The sequence below is a fragment of the Garra rufa genome, chromosome 19 (assembly GCF_049309525.1).
Source record: "Garra rufa chromosome 19, GarRuf1.0, whole genome shotgun sequence".
Classification (NCBI taxonomy): Eukaryota; Metazoa; Chordata; class Actinopteri; order Cypriniformes; family Cyprinidae; genus Garra; species Garra rufa.
In genome coordinates this window covers 1,083,476-1,100,185 of record NC_133379.1, presented here as the reverse complement: position 1 = coordinate 1,100,185, position 16,710 = coordinate 1,083,476, and the positions used below count along the sequence as shown (strand labels likewise).

General features: G+C 44.1%; 1 pseudogene; it reads right to left on the bottom strand.

The window, feature by feature from the left end:
- The window catches only part of LOC141292307 (olfactory receptor 8G17-like), a 159,208-nt pseudogene that overhangs the window by 47,411 nt on the left and 95,087 nt on the right, over positions 1 to 16,710 (bottom strand).

Below are 16,710 nucleotides of genomic sequence, written 5' to 3'. Positions count from 1 at the left end.
TCCTGAATAAGCCGGTCGATTTGAGATGTCATTCATGGGTCTATGACAAACGGTGTGGGACGAGTTACACGCCGAAGTTCCTATGGGCCTGCATTAACATTCTGCCAATGAAAGTCTATGGGATATTTTTGCCCGCTTTTTCGTCCGCTGTTTGAACATCGTAGCTCCAATCTCTCCGAAAAGTCATAGCACACCTCTCCTCAATGAGCCGGTCAATTTGACACCTAATTCATGGGTCTACGACAAACGGTGCGGGACGAGTTACGCGCCAAAGTTTTGTCAAGGCGAACAGTAATAGTAATACTAGATATGTACATTTCCTGAAGAAAATGTGAGTGGTGCTTGCAGTGGCAAAACTCGGCCCTCGGTTGCTAGGGTGTTGATATGCAGTTGCTATGGCACCCATGATGGTTGCTAGGGCCGTTGCTAGGGTACCCGGGGTGGTTGCTAGGGTGTTGCTATGCGGTTGCTAGGGTACCCGGGGTGGTTGCTAGGGTGTTGCTATGCGGTTGCTATGGTACCCGGAGTGGTTGCTAGGGCCGTTGCTAGGGTACCCGTGGTGGTTGCTAGGACCGTTGCTAGGGTACCCAGGGTGGTTGCTAAGGTGTTGCTATGCGGTTGCTAGGGTAACCAGGGTGGTTGCTAGGGTGTTGCTATGCGGTTGCTAGGGTATCCGGGGTGGTTGCTAGGGCCGTTGCTAGCGTACCCGGGTGGTTGCTATGCAGTTGCTATGGTACCCGGGGTGGTTGCTAGGGCCGTTGCTAGGGTACCCAGGGTGGTTGCTAAGGTGTTTCTATGCGGTTGCTATGGTACTCGGGTGGTTACTAGGGCCGTTGCTATGCGGTTGCTAGGGTACTTGGGTGGTTGCTAGGGCCGTTGCTAAGGTAATCGGGCTAGTTGCTATAGCGTTGGTTTGCAGTTGCTACTTGTCAAAGATCATTACTATGGAGCGTTATAGAGGTCTTTGCCTGATTAGCCCTTAGCTAATTGCTATTAGCATGAAGCTATTGAGTGCTACCATGTGTAGCATGTTGAGAGTTTGCTAGCATGAGTCAAAAGTAGCAACCCCCATGTATATGCGACATTCTGATACAAAAATATAGGTCTTGCTAATTGGTTGCTAGGGTACTCTGTTTGGTTGCTAGGGAGTGGCCAATGACGACACTGTAAAGTGTAGTTGCCAGTATGAGTGATATAAACCAACCCCCATGTCTCTGTGACATTCAGGTCTGAAGATATGCCTGTGTGGATTCGGGTTGCTAGGGTACTCTGTTTGGTTGCTAGGGAGTGGCCAATGACAACATTGTAAATTGTAGTTGCCAGTATGAGTGATATAAACCAACCCCCATGTCTCTGTGACATTCAGATCTAAAGATATGCCTGTGTGGGTTTTGGTTGCTAGGGTACACTGTTTGGTTGCTAGGGAGTGGCCAATGATGATACTTTAAAGTCACCTTGCCAGTATGAATGATATAAACCAACCCCCATGTCTCTATTTCATTCAGATGTAAAGATATGCCTGTGTGGGTTTGGGTTGCTAGGGTGCTTGATAATGGTTGCTAGGGCGTGGCTAGAATGTGTCATTGGTGAGCCATGATTGGCCCGAATCAAACGAGCCCACCCCCAAGTCTCTATGACACTGTTATCCAAAGATATCCATATGGGTAATTACAATAGCAGTCTATGGGATCAGTTGCTAGGGTGCTGTAAATGGTTGTTAGGGCGTGGCTTGACTGCTTCACAGTGATCTGGAGAGTCTGATTGGTTGTCTGAGTAAAATGAGCCCGCCCCCATGTCTCTATGACACTGTGATGCAGAGTTATGTTCAATGCAAAATCCCTATGTAAATTACCATAGAAGGGAAAACGCATGTGTTTCATGGGCCGCCCCTCACCATGGTAAGTCAATGGGGCAAATTTGGATGGCTCTAACACCCCTGGGGTACAACTTATACCCCATTGAGAGGTGTGTTCTCGCACAGCTTGATAGCCTCTCCAAATGTGGCGAATCACGTGTTTCTGTGAAATTCTCGCTCTGCGCTACGTCCCGTCAAAGTTTGCCGCAATGCATTGTCAATACAATTTTAAGGGCCGCTTTTGCCCCCCGTGTGATGTCATCGTACCCCCGATCGCTTATAAAAGTCATAGCACACCGAGTCTATATAGGACGCACGATTTGACGCCCGTTTGGAGGGGCTGTGACAAAAACTGCGGGACGAGTTACGAGACAAAATTTGTACGGAATCTATAAAAAGAAGAAGAATAATAATAAGTATGTGAGATAGTAATAGTGATGCTTTGCCTATGGCAAGCACCACTAACTAGATATGTACATTTCCTGAAGAAAATGTGAGTGGTGCTTGCAGTGGCAAAACTCGGCCCTCGGTTGCTAGGGTGATGTAATTGGTTGCTAGGGTGTGGCTATGAAGGTCACTACTTATATGCCAAGTCAAAAGAGCCCACCCACAAGCCTCTATGACTTTTTGATCCAAACATATATCACAAATTGTATGGCAATGTTAGTCTATCTGAGATTTTGCCCAAATTTCTCGCCCGCTTTACGATAATCGTACGCCCGATCGCTTCAAAAATTCATAGCACACCTCTCCTCAATAAGCCGGTCGATTTGAGATGTCGTTCATGGGTCTATGACAAACGGTGCCGGACGAGTTACACGCCGAAATTCCTATGGGCCTGCATGATCATTCTTCCAATGAAAGTCTATGGGATATTTTTGGCCACTTTTTTGTGTGCTGTTTGAATATCGTACCTTCAATCGCTCCAAAAAGTCATAGCACACCTCTCGTCAATAAGCCGCAACATTTGACACCTCATTCATGTGTCTACGGCAAACGGTCCGAAAAAATACGCACCGAAGATCCTATGGGCCTGTGTGTGTGTGTGAGAAAGTGACAGTTGAGATTCAAATTCACAGACATTCTGCCATTGTAAATCAATGGGATTTTTTGGCCCGCTTTATCGTCCGCTGTGTGAACATTGTAAGTCCGATCGCTTAGAAAAGTCATAGCACACCTCTCCTCAATGAGCAGGTCGATTTGACACCTCATTCATGGGTGTACGACAAACGGTGCGGGAGGAGTAGCGCGCCGAAGTTTTGTCAGGGCGAACAGTAATAGTAATACTAGATATGTACATTTCCTGAAGAAAATGTGAGTGGTGCTTGCAGTGGCAAAACTCGGCCCTCGGTTGCTAGGGTGTTGATATGCAGTTGCTATGGCACCCATGATGGTTGCTAGGGCCGTTGCTATGGTACCTGGGCTGGTTGCTAGGGTGTTGCTATGCGGTTGCTAGGGTACACGGGGTGGTTGCTAGGGCCGTTGCTAGGGTAACCGGGGTGGTTGCTATGCAGTTGCTAGGGTACCCGGGGTGGTTTCTAGGGCCGTTGCTAGGGTACCCAGGGTGGTTGCTAAGGTGTTGCTATGCGGTTGCTAGGGTACCCGGGGTGGTTGCTAGGGTGTTGATATGCGGTTGCTAGGGTATCTGGGGTGGTTGCTAGGGTGTTGCTATGCGGTTGCTATGGTACCCGGGGTGGTTGCTAGGGCCGTTGCTATGGTACCCGGGGTGGTTGCTAGGGTGTTGCTATGCGGTTTCTAGAGTACCCGGGGTGGTTGCTAGGGCCGTTGCTAGGGTACCCAGGGTGGTTGCTAAGGTGTTGCTATGTGGTTGCTATGGTACTCGGGTGGTTACTAGGGCAGTTGCTATGCGGTTGCTAGGGTACTTGGGTGGTTGCTAGGGCCGTTGCTAAGGTAACCGGGCTAGTTGCTATGGCATTGGTATGCAGTTGCTACTTGTCAAAGATCATTACTATGGAGTGTTATAGAGGTCTTTGCCTGATTAGCCCTTAGCTAATTGCTATTAGCATGAAGCCATTGAGTGCTAGCATGTGTACCATGTTGAGAGTTTGCTAGCATGAGTCAAAAGTAGCAACTCCCATGTCTATGCGACATTCTGATACAAAAATATAGGTCTTGCTAATTGGTTGCTAGGGTACTCTGTTTGGTTGCTAGGGAGTGGCCAATAACGACAATGTAAAGTGTAGTTGCCAGTATGAGTGATTTAAACCAACCCCCATGTCTCTGTGACATTCAGGTGTGAAGATATGCCTGTGTGGCTTTGGGTTGCTAGGGTACTCTGTTTGGTTGCTAGGGAGTGGCCAATGACGACACTGTAAAGTGTAGTTGCCAGTATGAGTGATATAAACCAACCCCCATGTCTCTGTGACATTCAGGTCTGAAGATATGCCTGTGTGGCTTTGGGTTGCTAGGGTACTCTGTTTGGTTGCTAGGGAGTGGCTAATGACGACACTGTAAAGTGTAGTTGCCAGTATGAGTGATATAAACCAACCCCCATGTCTCTGTGACATTCAGGTCTGAAGATATGCCTGTGTGGCTTTGGGTTGCTAGGGTACTCTGTTTGGTTGCTAGGGAGTGTCAATGTTGATTGGTGATTGGGCGTTTGCTGCCCCGACTCAAAGGAGTCCGCCCCCATGTCTCTATGATACTCTGATCCAGAGATATGCATCTGTGCCCTTATAATGGAAGTCTAGGGGATCAGTTGCTAGGGTGCCCTAAATGGTTGCTAGGGCGTGGCTTGACACCTTCATGATGATCTGTAGAGTCTGATTGGCCATCTGAGTAAAATGAGCCCGCCTCAATGTCTCTAGGCCAATGTGATGCTGAGTTATGCCCAATGCAAAATCCCTATGTAAATTACAATGGGTTTTCATGGGACGTCCCTTACCATAGAAAGTCAATGGGGCAAATTTGGAGAGCTCTTGCACCCCAGGGGTACAACTGTTACCCCATTGCGAGGAGTCTTCTCGCACAGCTTGATAGCCTCTCCAGATGTGGCGAATCACGTGTTTCTACGAAATTCTTGCTTGGCACTACGTCCCTTCAAAACTCGTCCCAATGCGTTGTCTATGGGATTTTGGGGCCAAATTATTACCCCAGGTGACATCATCGTACCCCTGATCGCTTATAAAAGTCGGGGATCTACATTCCCGTATTGGCCGCACAATTTGACGCACATTTCGAGGGTCTACGAAAAAAATTGCGGGACGAGGGGCGCGCCAAAATTTGAACGAAAGAGGGGCATTTGCGCCCCAGGGGTACAACTTACACCCCATTGCGAAATGTGTTCTCGCACAGCTTGACAGCCTCTCCAGTTGTGGTGAATCACGTGTTTCTACGAAATTCTGGGTCTGCGCTACGTCCCGTTAAAGTTGGCCGTAATGCATTGTCGTTGTAAATTTTGGGGTGTTTTTTTGCCCCGTGTGACATCATCGTACCCCCGATCCCTTATAAAAGTCATAGCACACCGAGTCTATATAGGACGCACGATTTGACGCCCGTTTCGAGGGTCTACGACAAAAACTGCGGGACTAGTTAAGCGCCGAAATGTGTACGGAAGAATAAAAAGAAGAAGAATAATAATAAGCACGCACAACAGTAATAGTGATGCTTTGCCTATGGCAAGCACCACTAACTAGATATGTACATTTCCTGAAGAAAATGTGAGTGGTGCTTGCGGTGGCAAAACTCGGCCCTCGGTTGCTAGGGTGATGTAATTGGTTGCTAGGGTGTGGCTATGAAGATCATAGGTACTTATAGGCCAAGTCCAAACCCACAAACCTCTATGACTTTCTGATCCAAAGATATATCACAAATTGTATGGCAATGTTAGTCTATAGGAGATTTTGCCCAAATTTCTCGCCCGCTTTACGGTAATCGTACACCCGATCGCTTCAAAAATTCATAGCACACCTCTCCTCAATAAGCCGGTCGATTTGAGACGTCATTCATGGGTCTACGACAAACGGTGTGGGACTAGTTACACGCCGAAGTTCATAATGGCCTGCATGAACATTCTGCCAATGAAAGTCTATGGGATATTTTTGCCTGCTTTTTCGTGCGCTTTTTGAACATCGTTCGTCCAATCCCTCCGTAAAGTCATAGCACACCTCTCCTTAACAAGCCGCAACATTTGACACCTCATTCATGGTTCTACGGCAAACGGTGCCGGACAAATTAGGCACCGAAGTTCTTATGGGCCTGTGTGTGTGAGTGAGAAAGTGACAGTTGAGATTCAAATTCACAGACATTCTGCCATTGTAAATCAATGGGATTTTTTGGCCCGCTTTTTCGTGCGCTGTGTAAACATCGTAGGTCCGATCGCTTAGAAAAGTCATAGCACACCTCTCCTCAGTGAGCCGGTCGATTTGACACCTCATTCATGGATCTACGACAAACGTTGTGGGAGGAGTAGCGTGCCGAAGTTTTGTCAGGGCGAACAGTAATAGTAATACTAGATATGTACATTTCCTGAAGAAAATGTGAGTGGTGCTTGCAGTGGCAAAACTCGGCCCTCGGTTGCTAGGGTATTGATATGCAGTTGCTATGGCACCCATGATGGTTGCTAGAGCCGTTGCTATGGCACCTGAGCTGGTTGCTAAGGTGTTGCTATGCGGTTGCTAGGGTACACAGGGTGGTTGCTGGGGCCGTTGCTAAGGCGTTGCTATGGCACCTGAGCTGGTTGCTAGGGTGTTGCTATGCAGTTGCAAGGGTACCCAGGGTGGTTGCTAGGGCCGTTGCTAGGGTACCCAGGCTGGTTGATAAGGTGTTGCTATGTGGTTGCTAGGGTACCCGGGGTGGTTGCTAGGGTGTTGTTTATGCGGTTGCTAGGGTATCCGGGGCGGTTGCTAGGGCCGTTGCTAGGGTACCCGGGGTGGTTGCTAGGGTGTTGCTATGCGGTTGCTATGGTACCCGGGGTGGTTGCTAGGGCCGTTGCTATGGTACCCGTTGTGGTTGCTAGGGTGTTGCTATGCGGTTTCTAGGGTACCCGGGGTGGTTGTTAGGGCCGTTGCTAGGGTACCCAGGGTGGTTGCTAAGGTGTTGCTATGTGGTTGCTATGCTACTCGGGTGGTTACTAGGGCCGTTGCTATGCGGTTGCTAGGGTACTTGGGTGGTTGCTAGGGCCGTTGCTAAGGTAACCGGGCTAGTTGCTATGGCATTGGTATGCAGTTGCTACTTGTCAAAGATCATTACTATGGAGTGTTATAGAGGTCTTTGCCTGATTAGCCCTTAGCTAATTGCTATTAGCATGAAGCTATTGAGTGCTAGCATGTGTAGCATGTTGAGAGTTTGCTAGCATGAGTTAAAAGTAGCAACTCCCATGTCTATGCGACATTCTGATACAAAAATATAGGTCTTGCTAATTGGTTGCTAGGGTACTCTGTTTGGTTGCTAGGGAGTGGCCAATGACGACACTGTAAAGTGTAGTTGCCAGTATGAGTGATATAAACCAACCCCCATGTCTCTGTGACATTCAGGTCAGAAGATATGCCTGTGTGGCTTTAGGTTGCTAGGGTACTCTGTTTGGTTGCTAGGGAGTGTCCAAAAACGACAATGTAAATTCTAGTTGCCAGTATGAGTGATTTAAACCAACCCCCATGTCTCTGTGACATTCAGGTGTGAAGATATGCCTGTGTGGCTTTGGGTTGCTAGGGTACTCTGTTTGGTTGCTAGGGAGTGGCCAATGACGACACTGTAAAGTGTAGTTGCCAGTATGAGTGATTTAAACCAACCCCCATGTCTCTGTGACATTCAGGTCTGAAGATATGCCTGTGTGGCTTTGGGTTGCTAGGGTACTCTGTTTGGTTGCTAGGGAGTGGCCAATGACGACACTGTAAAGTGTAGTTGCCAGTATGAGTGATATAAACCAACCCCCATGTCTCTGTGACATTCAGGTCTGAAGATATGCCTGTGTGGCTTTGGGTTGCTAGGGTACTCTGTTTGGTTGCTAGGGAGTGGCCAATGACGACACTGTAAAGTGTAGTTGCCAGTATGAGTGATATAAACCAACCCCCATGTCTCTGTGACATTCAGGTCAGAAGATATGCCTGTGTGGCTTTAGGTTGCTAGGGTACTCTGTTTGGTTGCTAGGGAGTGTCAATGTTGTTTGGTGATTGGGCGTTTGCTGCCCCGACTCAAAGGAGTCCGCCCCCATGTCTCTATGACACTCTGATCCAGAGATATGCATCTGGGCCCTTATAATGGAAGTCTATGGGATCAGTTGCTAGGGTGCCCTAAATGGTTGCTAGGGCGTGGCTTGACACCTTCATGATGATCCGGAGAGTCTGATTGGCCATCTGAGTAAAATGAGCCCGCCTCCATGTCTCTAGGCCAATGTGATGCTGAGTTATGGCCAATGCAAAATGTCTATGGACCTCACCATAGTAAAGAAAAAACCCTCGCCATGTATTTGAATAGGGCAAATTTGGGGGGCTGTAGCGCCCCAGGGGTACAACATATACCCCATTGCGAAATGATCCTGAGAGTCTGATTGGTTGTCTGAGTAAAATGAGCCCACCCCCATGTCTCTAGGCCAATGTGATGCAGAGTTACGCTCAATAGAAATGTCTATGGAAACTACCATAGTAGGAAAAAAAATCCCTCGCCATGTATTTGAATGGGGCCACTTTGGGGGACTGTAGCCCCCCAGGGGTACAACTTATACCCCTTTGCGAGGTGGGGTCTCGCACAGCTTGATAGCGTCTCCAAATGTGGCAAATTTTGTGTTTGTACGAAATTCGCACCCGGAGCCACGTCCAGTCAAAGTTGGCCGCAATGCATTGTCAATACGATTTTTAGGGCCGCTTTTGCCCCCCGTGTGATGTCATCGTACCCCCGATCGGTTATAAAAGTCATAGCACACCGAGTCTATATAGGATGCACGATTTGACGCCCGTTTCGAGGGTCTATGACAAAAACTGCGGGACTAGTTACGCGCCGAAAAACGTACGGAAGAAAAATAATAATAATAAGTATGTCGAATAGTAATAGTGATGCTTTGCCTATGGCAAGCACCACTAACTAGATAAAAAAGTTCGTCAAGACAAACTTTGAAGTTGGCTTGAGAAAGTCTGACCAGATAGTTTAAAATAGTTTTTAAAGTTTGTAAAAGTTTTAAAAGTTTGACTGTTTTCAGTCTGAAATAGTTTGAAGTTTTCAGCAGTTTTAAAGCTTGAAGATTGAACAGATAGATAGTTGGTAGGGTACTCTGGGTGGTTGCTAAGGCGTTGCTACGCGGTTGCTAGGGTTCCTGGGGCGGTTGCTAAGGTGTTGCTATGCGGTTGCTAAGGTACCCGGGGTGGTTGCTAGGGTGTTGCTATGCGGTTGCTAAGGTACCCGGGGTGGTTGCTAAGGTGTTGCTATGTGGTTGCTAAGGTACCCTGGGTGGTTGCTAGGGTGTTGCTATGCGGTTGCTAAGGTACCCGAGGTGGTTGCTAGGGTGTTGCTATGCGGTTGCTAAGGTACCCGGGGTGGTTGCTAGGGTGTTGCTATGTGGTTGCTAAGGTACCCATGGTGGTTGCTAAGGTGTTGCTATGTGGTTGCTAAGGTACCTAGGGTGGTTGCTAAGGTGTTGCTATGTGGTTGCTAAGGTACCCGGGGTGGTTGCTAGGGTGTTGCTATGTGGTTGCTAAGGTACCCGAGGTGGTTGCTAGGGTGTTGCTATGCGGTTGCTAAGGTACCCGGGGTGGTTGCTAGGGTGTTGCTATGTGGTTGCTAAGGTACCTAGGGTGGTTGCTAAGGTGTTGCTATGTGGTTGCTAAGGTACCTAGGGTGGTTGCTAAGGTGTTGCTATGCGGTTGCTAAGGTACCCGGGGTGGTTGCTAGGGTGTTGCTATGTGGTTGCTAAGGTACCCATGGTGGTTGCTAAGGTGTTGCTATGCGCTTGCTAGGGTACCCGGGGTGGTTTCTAAGGTGTTGCTATGCGGTTGCTAAGGTACCTAGGGTGGTTGCTAAGGTGTTGCTATGCGGTTACTAGGGTACCCAGGGTGGTTACTAGCATGTTTCTAGCATGTTGCTGGCATGATTAGCTAGTTGCTAGCATGATTTTAGCATGACTAGCAAGTCGCTTGCATGATTTTAACATGATTAGCAAGTCGCTAGCATGATTTTAGCATGACTAGCAAGTCGCTACCATGATTTTAGCAAGACTAGCAAGTCGCTAGCATGATTTTAGCATGACTAGCAAGTCGCTAGCCTGATTTTAGCATGACTAGCAAGTCGCTAGCATGATTTTAGCATGACTAGCAAGTTGCTAGCATGATTTTAGCATTATTTTAGCATGACTAGCAAGTCGCTAGCATGATTTTAGCATGACTAGCAAGTTGCTAGCATGATTTTAGCACGACTATCAAGTCGCTAGCATGATTCTAGCATGACTAGCAAGTCGCTAGCATTACTTTACCATGACTAGTAAGTCGCTAGCATGATTTCAGAACGACTAGCAAGGCGCTAGCATTATTTTAGCATTATTTTAGCATGACTAGCAAGTCGCTAGCATGATTTTAGCTAGACTAGCAAGTCGCTAGCATGATTTTTAACATGACTAGCAAGTCGCTAGCATGATTTTAGCACGACTAGCAAGTCGCTAGCATGATTCTGGAATGACTAGATAGATAGATAGATAGATAGATAGATAGATAGATAGATAGATAGATAGATAGATAGATAGATAGATAGATAGATAGATAGATAGATAGATAGATAAGGTTTGAAGATAGATAGATAGATAGATAGATAGATAAGGTTTGAAGATAGATAGATAGATAGATAGATAGATAGATAGATAGATAGATAGATAGATAGATAGATAAGGTTTGAAGATAGATAGATAGATAGATAGATAGATAGATAGATAGATAGATAGATAGATAGATAGATAGATAGATAAGGTTTGAAGATAGATAGATAGATAGATAGATAGATAGATAGATAAGGTTTGAAGATAGATAGATAGATAGATAGATAGATAGATAGATAGATAGATAGATAGATAGATAGATAGATAGATAGATAGATAGATAGATAGATAGATAGATAGATAGATAGATAAGGTTTGAAGATAGATAGATAGATAGATAGATAGATAGATAGATAGATAGATAGATAGATAGATAAGGTTTGAAGATAGATAGATAGATAGATAGATAGATAGATAGATAGATAGATAGATAGATAGATAGATAGATAGATAGATAGATAGATAGATAGATAGATAGATAGATAGATAGATAGATAGATAGCTTAAAGCTTAATTGAGTATCAATGGCTTCTAGCAGTTTACATTAAACATAGTTCAAACAGACATGGACTTTTGGTCAATGAAAGTCTATGGGACCTTTTTATGATTTTTAATATTAATTTTTAAGAAAACCATAACTCAAACCAGTCTGAAAAGATATAGCACACTAAGTCTGAACAGTATGAAGATCTGACCCGAGTTTGGAGTATGTAGCTTGAACGGTCTAGGAGGAGTAGGAGTCCAAAATTTTTTCGGCCAGAAAAATAAGAAGAAGAAGAAGAAGAAGAAGAAGAAGAAGAACTAGATAAAAAAGTTCGTCAAGACAAACTTTGAAGTTGGCTTGAGAAAGTCTGACCAGATAGTTTAAAATAGTTTTTAAAGTTTGTAAAAGTTTTAAAAGTTTGACTTTCAGTCTGAAATAGTTTGAAGTTTTCAGCAGTTTTAAAGCTTGAAGATTGAACAGATAGATAGATAGATAGATAGATAGATAGATAGATAGATAGATAGATAGATAGATAGATAGATAGATAGATAGATAGATAGATAGATAGATAAAAAAAAGTTTGAAAAGTTTAATAAAGTTTAAAGAAGTAAAAAAAAGGTTTAAAGTAGTTTAAAAAGTTTAAAGAAGTTTAAAGAAGTTTAAAGTTTAAAAAGTTTAAAGAAGTTTTAAAAGTTTAAAAAGTTTAAAGAAGTTTAAAACGTTTAAAAGTATAAAGTTTTGAAAGTTTAAAAGCAAGTCGCTAGTATGCTTCTAACATGTATCTAGCATGACTAGCATGTTTGCTAGAATGACTAACCAGTTGCTAAGGTACCCAGGGTGGTTGCTAGGGTGTTGCTATGCGGTTGCTAATGTACCCGGGGTTGTTGCTAGGGTGTTGCTATGCGGTTGCTAGGGTACCCATGGTGGTTGCTGAGGTGTTGCTATGCGGTTGCTAGGGTACCCATGGTGGTTGCTAAGGTGTTGCTATGCAGTTTCCATGGTAACTGGGGTGGTTGCTAAGGTGTTGCTATGTGGTTGCTAAGGTACCTAGGGTGGTTGCTAAGGTGTTGCTATGCGGTTGCTAGGGTACCTGGGGTGGTTGCTAAGGTGTTGCTATGTGGTTGCTAGGGTACCCGGAGTGGTTGCTAAGGTGTTGCTATGCAGTTGCTATGGTACCCGGGGTGGTTGCTAAGGTGTTGCTATGTGGTTGCTAAGGTACCTAGGGTGGTTGCTAAGGTGTTGCTATGTGGTTGCTAAGGTACCTAGGGTGGTTGCTAGGGTGTTGCTAAGGTACCCATGGTGGTTGCTAAGGTGTTGCTACACGGTTGCTAGGGTACCTGGGGTGGTTGCTAAGATGTTGCTATGCGGTTGCTAAGGTACCCGAGGTGGTTGCTAAGGTGTTGCTATGCGGTTGCTAGGGCACCCGGGGTGGTTGCTAAGGTGTTGCTATGCGGTTGCTAGGGTACCTGGGGTGGTTGCTAAGGTGTTGCTATGCGGTTGCTAAGGTATCTGGGGTGGTTGCTAAGGTGTTGCTATGTGGTTGCTAAGGTACCCGGGGTGGTTGCTAAGGTGTTGCTATGTGGTTGCTAATGTACCTAGGGTGGTTGCTAAGGTGTTGCCATGCGGTTGCTAAGGTACCCGGGGTGGTTGCTAGGGTGTTGCTATGTGGTTGCTAAGGTACCCATGGTGGTTGCTAAGGTGTTGCTATGCGGTTACTAGGGTACCCGGAGTGGTTGCTAAGGTGTCGCTATGTGGTTACTAGGGTACCCAGGGTGGTTACTAGCATGTTTCTAGCATTTTGCTGGCATGATTAGCTAGTTGCTAGCATGATTTTAGCATGACTAGCAAGTCACTAGCATGATTCTAGCATGACTAGCAAGTTACTAGCATGATTCTAGCATGACTAGCAAGTTACTAGCATGATTATAGCATGACTAGCAAGTCACTAGCATGATTATAGCATGGCTAGCAAGTTACTAGCATGATCCTAGCATGAATAGCAAGTTACTAGCATGATTTTAGCATGACCAGCAAGTCACTAGCATGATTTTAGCATGACTAGCAAGTCACTAGTATGATTTTAGCATCACTAGCAAGTCACTAGCATGATTCTAGCATGACTAGCAAGTTACTAGCATGATTTTAGGATGACTAGCATGTCACTAGCATGATTCTAGCATGACTAGCAAGTCACTAGCATGATTTTAGCATGACTAGCAAGTCACTAGTATGATTTTAGCATCACTAGCAAGTTACTAGCATGATTCTAGCATGATTCTAGTATGACTAACAAGTTACTAGCATGATTTTAGGATGACTAGCATGATTCTAGCATGACTAGCAAGTTACTAGCATGATTCTAGCATGATTCTAGCATGACTAGCAAGTTACTAGCATGATTTTAGGATGACTAGCATGATTCTAGCATGACTAGCAAGTCGCTAGCATGATTTTAGCATTACTAGCAAGTCACTAGCATGATTTTAGCATGATTAGCATACTGTTAGCATGACTTAGATAGATAGAAAGATAGATGAGTTTGAATGAGTTTGAATGAATTAGAAATATAGTTCATAGAAGGGAAGCTTGATTGAGTCTCAAAGGATTCTGGCAGTTTAAATTTGAATTTTGACAGTTGGAGTTTCCGGCAATGTAAGTCAATGGGATTTTTCCCAGTTTTCGGCATTTTTAGGAAAACCGTAAGTCGGATCAGTTAGAAAAGATATAGCACACCCGGTGAGATCAGTCTGAACATCTGGGCTGAGTTTGGAGTTTGTAGAGTTAAAGCTCTAGGAGGAGTAGCAGTCAGAAATTTAGTCTCAGAAGAAGAAGAATAATAACTAGATAAAAAAGTTCGTCAAGACAAACTTTGAAGTTGGCTTGAGAAAGTCTGACCAGATAGTTTAAAATAGTTTTTAAAGTTTGTAAAAGTTTTAAAAGTTTGACTGTTTTCAGTCTGAAATAGTTTGAAGTTTTCAGCAGTTTTAAAGCTTGAAGATTGAACAGATAGATAGTTGGTAGGGTACTCTGGGTGGTTGCTAAGGCGTTGCTACGCGGTTGCTAGGGTTCCTGGGGCGGTTGCTAAGGTGTTGCTATGCGGTTGCTAAGGTACCCGGGGTGGTTGCTAGGGTGTTGCTATGCGGTTGCTAAGGTACCCGGGGTGGTTGCTAGGGTGTTGCTATGCGGTTGCTAAGGTACCCGGGGTGGTTGCTAAGGTGTTGCTATGTGGTTGCTAAGGTACCCTGGGTGGTTGCTAGGGTGTTGCTATGCGGTTGCTAAGGTACCCGAGGTGGTTGCTAGGGTGTTGCTATGCGGTTGCTAAGGTACCCGGGGTGGTTGCTAGGGTGTTGCTATGTGGTTGCTAAGGTACCCATGGTGGTTGCTAAGGTGTTGCTATGTGGTTGCTAAGGTACCTAGGGTGGTTGCTAAGGTGTTGCTATGTGGTTGCTAAGGTACCTAGGGTGGTTGCTAAGGTGTTGCTATGTGGTTGCTAAGGTACCTAGGGTGGTTGCTAAGGTGTTGCTATGCGGTTGCTAAGGTACCCGGGGTGGTTGCTAGGGTGTTGCTATGTGGTTGCTAAGGTACCCATGGTGGTTGCTAAGGTGTTGCTATGCGGTTGCTAGGGTACCCGGGGTGGTTTCTAAGGTGTTGCTATGCGGTTGCTAAGGTACCTAGGGTGGTTGCTAAGGTGTTGCTATGCGGTTACTAGGGTACCCAGGGTGGTTACTAGCATGTTTCTAGCATGTTGCTGGCATGATTAGCTAGTTGCTAGCATGATTTTAGCATGACTAGCAAGTCGCTAGCATGATTTTAACATGATTAGCAAGTCGCTAACATGATTTTAGCATGACTAGCAAGTCGCTAGCAAGATTTTAGCATGACTAGCAAGTCGCTAGCATGATTTTAGCATGACTAGCAAGTCGCTAGCAAGATTTCAGCATGACTAGCAAGTCGTTAGCATGATTTTAGCATGACTAGCAAGTTACAAGCATGATCCTAGCATGACTAGCAAGTCACTAGCATTATTCTAGCATGACTAGCAAGTTACTAGCATGATTTTAGCATGACTAGCATGTCACTAGCATGATTTTAACATGACTAGCAAGTCACTAGCATGATTTTAACATGACTAGCAAGTCGCTAGCATGTCATTAACATGATTTTAGCATGACTAGCAAGTCACTAGCATGATTTTAGCAAGACTAGCAAGTCACTAGCATGATTCTAGTATGACTAGCAAGTCTCTAGCATGATTTTAGCATGACTAGCAAGTCATTAGCATGATTCTAGCATGACTAGCAAGTTACTAGCATGATTTTAGGATGACTAGCAAGTCACTAACATGATTTTAGCATGATTAGCATATTGTTTGCATGACTTAGAAAGATAGATGAGTTTGAATGAGTTTGAATGGATTAGAAATATAGTACATAGAAGGGAAGCTTGATTGAGTCTCAAAGGATTCTGGCAGTTTAAATTTGAATTTTGACAGTTGGAGTTGAACATTCCATCAATGTAAGTCAATGAGATTTTTTTCCCATTTTTAGTCGGGAATTTTAGGAAAACCGTAAGTCCGATCATTTAGAAAAGATATAGCATATCGAGTCTGACCAGTCTGAAGATCTGGGCAGAGTTTGGAGTTTGTAGAGTTAAAGCTCTAGGAGGAGTAGCAGTCAGAAATTTTATATAGGAAGAAGAAGAATAATAACTAGATAAAAAAGTTCGTCGAGACAAACTTTAAGTTGGCTTGAGAAAGCTTTGCCTTAAAGTTTAAAGAAGTTTTGAAAGCTTTAAGCAGTTTGATTAGTTTTTAAAGTTTAAAGATAGAAAAAGTTTGAAAAGATTTAAGTTTGAAGGTTTTCAGTCTGAAATAGTTTTAAGTTTAAAGTAGTTTTAAAGCTTAAACGGATAGACAGATTTATAGATGGATAGATTTATAGACAGATAGATTTATAGACAGATTAATAGACAGATTTATAGATAGATAGATTTATAGACAGATTTATAGATAGATTTATAGACAGATAGATTTATAGACAGATTAATAGACAGATTTATAGATAGATTAATAGATATATAGATTTATAGACAGATAGATTTATAGACAGATTTATAGACAGATTTATAGATAGATAGATTAATAGATATAGATTTATAGATAGACAGATTTATAGATAGATAGATTAATAGATATAGATTTATAGATAGACAGATTAATAGATAGATAGATTAATAGATATAGATTTATAGATAGACAGATTAATAGATGGATAGATTTATAGATAGACAAGCATGACTAACAAGTTACTAGCATGATCCTAGCATGACTAGCAAGTCACTAGCATGATTTTAGCATGACTAGCAAGTCGCTAGCATGATTTTAGCATGACTAGCAAGTCGCTAGCATGATTTTAGCATGACTAGCAAGTTGCTAGCATGATTTTAGCATGATTAGCAAGTCGGTAGCATGATTTTAGCATGACAAGCAAATCGCTAGCATGATTTTAACATGATTAGCAAGTCGGTAGCATGATTTTAGCATGACAAGCAAGTCGCTAGCATGATTTTAACATGATTAGCAAGTCGCTAGCATGATTTTAGCATGACTAGCAAGTC